Genomic DNA, 8,709 nt, shown 5'->3' with positions numbered 1-8,709 from the left:
GACCAGTAGGGCGGGGTGAGCGGCCCGGAGGAGGGGCCGGGCGCAGGGGGAGGGGAGGAAAGGAAGGGAGGGGTCATGTGTGGCGGGCGGTCCCGGGTCACGTGATGGGGCGCTGGGGCGGTGGGAGCCGGGACTGGGAGTTCTCCTGAGGGAAGAAGAGTGAAGTGGGGGGGGACGCGGCGGCGGCACTGACAATGGTAGATAAAAGGAGCATCAGACACAAGGTTTTCAGAATCACACAGTCACATTGTGAAAGCTATATCGTTATTCAATCATCTTCGAGAAACCTGGCTACTGGAACACAGCTCTACATTTTCAGCAGTTCCCTCCAGCCTCTCCATTACATCTTGGATAACAAGAGTTTTCTTGGAGGCTTTTTTGGTCCAATTTGTGAGATCGATGTTGTCCTTAATGATGGGGAAACCAGGAAAATGGCAGAAATGAAAACTGAAGATGGGAAAGTAGAAAAACACTGTCTTTTCTATGATGGAGAATCTGTTTCAGGAAAGGTAAACCTAGCCTTTAAGCAACCTGGAAAGAGGCTAGAGCACCAAGGAATTAGAATTGAATTTGTAGGTCAAATTGAACTTTTCAATGACAAGAGTAATACTCATGAATTTGTAAACCTAGTGAAAGAATTGGCCTTGCCTGGAGAACTGACTCAGAGCAGAAGTTATGACTTTGAATTCATGCAAGTTGAAAAGCCATATGAATCTTATATTGGTGCCAATGTTCGCTTGAGGTATTTTCTTAAAGTGACAATAGTAAGAAGACTGACAGACTTGGTAAAAGAGTATGATCTTATTGTTCACCAGCTTGCCACCTATCCTGATGTAAATAATTCTATTAAAATGGAAGTGGGCATTGAAGATTGTCTACACATAGAATTTGAATATAATAAATCAAAGTATCATTTAAAGGATGTGATTGTTGGAAAAATTTACTTTTTATTAGTAAGAATAAAAATCCAACATATGAAGTTACAGCTGATCAAAAAAGAGATCACAGGGATTGGACCTAGTACAACAACAGAAACAGAAACAATTGCCAAATATGAAATAATGGATGGTGCACCAGTAAAAGGTGAATCAATTCCAATAAGACTATTTTTAGCGGGATATGACCCAACTCCAACAATGAGAGATGTGAACAAAAAATTTTCAGTAAGGTACTTTTTGAATCTAGTCCTTGTTGATGAGGAAGACAGAAGGTACTTCAAGCAGCAGGAGATCATTTTATGGAGAAAAGCACCTGAAAAACTGAGGAAACAGAAAACAAACTTTCACCAGCGATTTGAATCTCCAGAATCACAGGCATCTGCTGAACAGCCTGAAATGTGAACTGAATGGGAGTAAGAAAGAAAAACAAAAAACTCCTGTAACTATTGAGATTAAGTTCAGCAAGTTGAAGATGGTTGCGGCATGTAGGGGTAAAAGGCCAAAACTCCATTTATAATAGTCTTCCTTTATCCTACAGTGCTGCATATATTTTATGATATAACTAAATGTTCTTCGTGTATATACATTTTAAAAAGTGCTTTCTTTGAGACACTGGAACTTTCTTAAGCTGCCTCCTTTTTTTTTTTTTAATTAACTGCACTTTGATTTGATCATAAGCACTCATATACTTAAGCATAAATATTAAAGATCTTCCTGTGAGTAGGCTGGCTATTTATAATTTTGCTTTCTTTCTGCTTAGTGTTGATTATAAATATTTTTCTCCCTTTTCATGTGAATGAGTACTTACTCTTTTCATGCAGAAACATATTTTATGTCCAAGTAAAATGAGAAAACCTGAATAGCCCTTATATTGTGCAGAGATTTAAAACAGCATCTCAATTTTTTAAAACAACTAAATTGTTTTTACATAACTTTGAGAAACACATATGAAGTGTTGAATTGTAGGTGCCTATGAGTCTACCATTCCATGACTTCCTGAATTTGTATCCTCTTAGAAGTCTTCTGTCATATGAATATTAAATTTCTTTTTCAAGGGAATATGTGGCATGTTACTGTAATCATTGTCTTTTTTTTCCCCCAAAAGTAACCATTCTGCTACTTTTCAGTATTGCCACTATATGTTTTCTGTAATGTGGAATTGACCCTATGTTGGAGTTTTAAAATTTGTTAAACTGTGTAATTTTTCCATAAATACTCTGAAATGTGTATGTGTATTTTTTTAATTTAAGGAATCTTTTTGCCATATATGCACTATTTTCTTGGCCTCACAAATTTATTCTCTTCACATTTCAGGTGAAAATTTTGGGATGGGGGACTCAGGAGCATATGTGAAGCATGTATTTTCCAGATCTGGACAATTTCATGTTTGTTAAACTGGAACATTGGTTAGTTCAACCTCAAATTTAAATCTTTCCACCTGTTTTAATTTTTTTAACATTAAATTCAAGTCATTTTTTCAATGTCTCTGAAAAAGAAGGTTGCAGTCATCTGATTCTGTGCATGGGATCTGATCTCAAATGCAGTAAATGTGGGATGCAGATACCAAAACAAAGCCTGCTGTGTGGAAACTACTTTCATTTATGGCTCATTGGTTTTTGTACCAATATTTTTTATACACTTCAGAGTAAACCTTGTCAGGTAATACTTTGAGTAAACTAAATAATCCAAATTAATTTCCTTAACCTGTTTTACTACAATGGCACTTTGATAAAATGGCCGATAAACAACTTCTCTATTGGCAAAAAGTTCTATGCTGGAGCATCTATTTTAAATATAGACATCTGTGAATGGTAACATTTCCCTTCATGTAAGTGCCTGTTCAGAATTTTAAAACTTAATGCCAAATATTTTCGTGATCACTTTACATGTAGTAATTAAAAATATTCAAAGAAATTTTGAAAACTATTTGTATTTAACCAGCCTCAAATTGTGCAACCATGACGTGTAAAAAATAAATTGAAACATACTGAGCTTGCTCTTTGAATGATTAAAATAGCTTTGTTCTCAAAAAAAAATTACAGATCCAAGAAGTGCAGTGTACCCCAAAGAGAATAGATCCAAATAGATGTACTCCAAGACACTTACTAATCAGAATGTCAGAGGTCAAAGAGAAAGAGAGGATCTTGAAAGCAGCAAGAGAAAAGCAATCCATCACTTACAAGGGAAGCCCAATAAGACTATGCACAGATTTCTCAGCAGAAACCATAGAGGCGAGAAGACAGTGAGATGATATATTTAAATTACTAAAAGAGAAAAACTGCCAACCAAGAATTCTATATCCAGCAAAATTGTCCTTCAAAAATGAGGGAGAAATTAGAACATTTTCAGGCAAAAAATCACTGAGAGAATTTGTGACCAAGAGGCCAGCTCTGCAAGAAATACAAAAGGGAGCTCTAGAGACAGATATGAAAAGACAAAAGTGAGAGGTGTGGAGAGAGTGTAGAAAGAAATACTAAGAGTAAGGTAAAAAGAAGGAAAATTAGATATGATGTATAAAATCCAAAAGGCAAAATGGTAGAAGAAGGTACTACTCCTACAGTAATAACACTAAATGTTAAATGGATTGAACTCCCCAATCAAACGACATAGACTGGCAGATTGGATTAAAAAACAGGACCCATCTATATGCTATCTACAGGAAACACATCTTAGACCCAAAGATAAACATAGGTTGAAAGCGAAAGTTTAGGAAAAGATATTTCATTTAAATAACAAGCAGAAAAGAGCAGGAGTAGCTAAACTAATATCCAACAAATTAGACTTCAAATGTAAAACAGTTAAAAGAGACAAAGAAGGATACTGTGTACTAATAAAAGGAACAATTCAGCATGAAGACATAACAATCATAAATATTTATGCACCGAACCAGAATGCTCCAAAATACATGTGGCAAACACTGAAGAGAGAAATAGACACATCTACCATAATAGTTGGAGACTTCAATTCCCCATTCTCATCAATGGACAGAATATCTAGACAGAGGATCAATAAAGAAACAGAGAATTTGAATATTACAATAAATGAGCTAGACTTGGCAGACATTTATAGAACATTACACTCCACCACAGCAGGAAACACCTTTTTCTGAAGTGCTCATGGATCATCTCATGGATAGACCATATGCTGGGTCACAAAGCAAGTCTCAATAAATTTAAAAAGATTGAAATCATACAAAACACTTTCTCAGATCATAAAGGAATGAAATTGGAAATCAATAATAGGCAGAGCACCAGAAAATTCACAAATATGTGGAGGCTCAACAACACACTCTTAAACAACCAGTGGGTCAAGGAAGAAATTACAAGAGAAATCAGTAAATATTTCGAGGCAAATGAAAATGGAAACACAGCATATCAAAACTTATGGGATGCAGCAAAGGCAGTGATAAGAGGGAAATTTATTGCCCTAAATGCCTTTATCAAAAAAGAAGAAAGGGCAAAAATTCAGGAATTAACTGTCCACTTGGACAAGAGCAAAAATAAATGAAATTGAGGACATGAAAACAGTTGAGAAAATCAATAAAACCAGAATCTGGTTCTATGAGAAAATCAATAAGATTGATGGACCCTTAGTGAGGTTGACAAAAAGAAGAAGAGAGAGGATGAAAATAAATAAAATCAGAAATGGAAGAGGAGACATAACCACTGACCTCACAGAAATAAAGAAAGTAATGAGAAGATGTTATGAATAGCTTTATGCTAATAAATACAACAATGTAGACGAAATGGACAACTTCCTAGAAAGGCATGAACAACCAACTTTGACTCAAGAAGAAATAGACGACCTCAATAAACCAATCACAGGTAAAGAAATTGAATCAGTCATTAAGAAGGTTCCCCAAAAGAAAAGCCCAGGACCAGATGGCTTCACATGTGAATTTTACCAAACATTTCAGAAAGAATTAGTACCAGTCCTGCTCAAACACTTCAAAAAAATTGAAGAGGAGGGAAAGCTACCTAATTCATTCTACGAAGCCAATATCATCCTCATACCAAAGCCAGACAAAGATATCACAAAAAAAGGAAACTACAGGCCAATCTCTCTAATGAATATGGATGCAAAAATCCTCAATAAAATTCTAGCAAATCGAATCCAGCAACACATTAAAAGAATTATACATCATGACCAAGTAGGATTCATCCCAGGTATGCAAGGATGATTCAACATAAGAAAATCAATTAATGTAATACACCATATCAACAAATCAAAGCAGAAAAGCCACATGATCATCTCGATTGATGCAGAAAAGGCATTTGACAAAATTCAACATCCTTTCCTGTTGAAAACACTTCAAAGGATAGGAATAGAAGGGAACTTCCTTAAAATGATAAAGGGAATATATGAAAAACCCACAGCTAATATCATCCTCAATGGGGAAAAACTGAAAATGTTCCCCCAAAGATCAGGAACAAGACAAGGATGTCCACTATCACCACTGTTATTCAACATTGTATTAGAAGTAATAGCCAGAACAATTAGACAAGAAAAAGAAATACAAGGCATCAAAATTGGAAAGGAAGAAGTAAAACCCTCACTATTTGCAGATGATATGATACTATATGTCAAAAACCCTGAAAAATCCACAGCAAAACTACTAGAGCTAATAAATGAGTACAGCAAACTGGCAGATTACAAAATCAACACTCAAAAATCTGTAGTGTTTTTATACACTAGTAATGAACAATCTGAGGGGGAAATCAAGAAACGAATTCCATTTACAACTGCAACCAAAAGAATAAAATATTTAGGAATAAATTTAACTAAAGAGACAAAAGACCTATACAAAGAAAACTACAAGAAATTGTTAAAATAAATCACAGAAGACCTAAATAGATGGAGGGGCATACTGTGTTCATGGGTTGGAAGACTAAATATAGTTAAGATGTCAATTCTACCTAAATTGATTTACAGATTCAATGCAATACCAATCAAAATCCCAAAAACTTACTTTTCAGAAATAAAACAATAAGCAAATTTATCTGAAAGGGTAGGGTGCCCCAAATTGCTAAAAGTATCCTGAGGGAAAAAAATGATGCTGGCAGTCTCACGCTACCTGATTTTAAGGCATATTATGAAGCTACAGTGGTCAAAACAGAATGGTATTGGCATAAAGATAGATATATTGACCAATGGAATTGATAGAGTGTTCAGATATAGACCCTCTCATCTATGGACATTTGATCTCTGATAAGGCAGTCAAGCCAACTCACCTGGGACAGAACAGTCTCTTCAATAAATGGTGCCTAGAGAACTGGGTATCCATATGCAAAAGAATGAAAGAGGACCCATATCTCACACCCTATACAAAAGTTAACTCAAAATGGATCAAAGACCTAAACATTAGGTCTAAGACCATAAAATAGTTAGAGGAAAATGTAGGGAAATGTCTCATGAATCTTATACTTGGAGGCAGTTTTATAGACCTTACATCCAAAGCAAGAGCACTGAAGAAATAAATAAATAAATGGGAACTCCTCAAAATTAAATACTTTTGCTCATCAAAGAACTTTATCAAGAAAGTAAAAAGACAGCATACACAATAGGAAGCAATATTTGGAAATGACATATCAGATAAAGGTCTAGTATCCAGAATTTATAAAGAGATTGTGCAACTCAACGACAAAAAGATAGCCAATCCAATTACAAAATGGGAAAAAGACTTGAACAGACACTTCTCAGAAGAGGAAATACAAATGGCCAAAAGGCACATGAAGAGATGCACAACTTTCCTGGCCAGTAGAGAAATGCAAATCAAAGCCACTAGAGATATCATATCACACCCACCAGAATGGCCATTATCAACAAAACAGAAAATGACAAGTGCTGGAGAGGATGTGGAGAAAGAGGCACACTTATTCACTGTTGGTGGGAATGTCAAATGGTGCAACCACTGTGGAAGGCAATTTGGCAGTTCTTCAAAAAGCTGAATATAGAATTGCCATATGACCCGGCAATACCATTGCTAGGTATCTACTCAAAGGACATAAGGGCAAAGACACAAATGGACATTTGCACACCAATGTTTACAGCAGCATTATTTACAAGTGCAAAGATATGGAAACAGCCAAAATGTCCATCAACAGACGAGTGGCTAAACAAACTGTGGCATATACATATGATGGAATATTATGCAGCTTTAAGACAGAATAAAGTTATGAAGTATGTAACAACATGGATGGACCTTGAGGGAAATGTCTTATGAATCTTATACTTGGAGGCAGTTTTATAGGCCTTACACCCAAAGCAAGAGCACTGAAGAAAAAATAAATATGCTGAGTGAGATAAACCAAAAATGAAAGGACAAATACTGTATGCTCTCACTTATGTGAACTGACATTAGTGAATAAACTTGGAATATTTCATTGGTAACAGAGACAATTAGGAGATAGAAATAGGGTAAGATATTGGGTAATTGCAGCTGAAGGGATACAGATTGTGCAACAGGACTGAATATAAAAACTCAGAAATGGACAGCACAATACTACTAAGTGTAATACAATTGTGTTAAAATACTGGATGAAGCTGCATGTGTGAATGATAGAGGGAGGAGTGCTGGGAGCATAAATGAAATCAGAAAGAAAGACAGACATTAAAGATTCAGATGGTATAATCTAGGAATACCTAGAATGTATAATAATAGCGACTAAATGTACAAATTTTAAAAATGTTTGTGCATGAGGAAGAACAAAGGAATGTCATTGCTGCAGGGTGCTGAAAATAGATGGTAATTAATATTTTAAAATTTCAACTTATGTGTGAGATTAAAGCAAAAAATGTTTATTTGGTAAAAAATTTATATTTTGACTAGTGCATTTCCTAATATAACTTATATAGATGGCTTGGTTGAACACCGTGAGTGCTTGGAATCTTGGGTAGGACATGAGATTTTGTTGGTTTGTCCAGAGTGATGCCCCAATGAATCCCAGAGTGATTCGATCAGTGACTGGAAAAGTATTTGCAGAGTCCCCTTTGGGGAACGGTGAGAATGGGGAGAGATTCAACTTCCCCAGGTTGAATTCTTGATATTCTCACAAGCAGTGTGGACAACCAAAGCTATAGACTGAGCCCCCAGTCTTGGGGTTTGTTCATATGAAACTTAACCCCAGAAAAGATAGATCAAGTCTACTTAAAATCTAGGCCTAAGAGTCACCCCCAAGAGAGCCTCTTTTGTTGCTCAGCTGTGGCCTCTCTCTCCAGCCAACACAGCAAGCAAACTCACCACCCTCCCCCTGTCTATGTGGGACATGACTCCCAGGGGTGTGGACCTTCCTGGCAATGTGGGACAGAAATCCTGGAATGAGCTGAGACTCAGCATCAAGGAATTGAGAAAAACCCTAGAATGAGCTGAGACTCAGCATCAAGGGATTGAGAACACCTTCTCGACCAAAAGGGGGAAGAGTGAAATGAGATAAAGTGTCAATAGCTGAGAGATTCCAAACAGAGTTGAGAGGTTATCCTGGAGTTTAGTCTTATGCATTAAGTAGATATCACCTTGTTATTCAAGATGTAGTGGAGAAGCTGGAGAGAGCTGCCTGAAAATGTAGAGCTGTGTTCCAGTAGCCATTTTCTTGATGGTGATTGAATAATGATATAGTTTTCACAATGTGACTATTTGATTATGAAAACCTTGTGTCTGATGCTCCTTTTATCTACCATGTCAACAGATGAGCAGAACGTATGGAATAAAAATAAATAATAAGGGGAACAAATGTTAAAATAAATTTAGTTTGAAATGTTAGTGATAAATGAA

The 8,709-nt window shown here is 36.1% G+C and overlaps 1 pseudogene across 1 annotated transcript; it reads left to right on the top strand.

Moving 5' to 3' along the window:
• The first annotated feature begins 350 nt into the window (after positions 1–350).
• Positions 351–2,992, top strand: LOC143648353 (vacuolar protein sorting-associated protein 26A pseudogene; annotated as a pseudogene). The gene is made up of 2 exons (XR_013158503.1): positions 351–1,351; positions 2,253–2,992. The product of XR_013158503.1 is annotated as a vacuolar protein sorting-associated protein 26A pseudogene (transcript).
• Positions 2,993–8,709: the final 5,717 nt, after the last annotated feature.

The sequence above is a fragment of the Tamandua tetradactyla genome, chromosome 1 (assembly GCF_023851605.1).
Source record: "Tamandua tetradactyla isolate mTamTet1 chromosome 1, mTamTet1.pri, whole genome shotgun sequence".
Classification (NCBI taxonomy): domain Eukaryota; kingdom Metazoa; phylum Chordata; class Mammalia; order Pilosa; family Myrmecophagidae; genus Tamandua; species Tamandua tetradactyla.
This window is presented reverse-complemented; position numbering and strand designations above follow the sequence as displayed.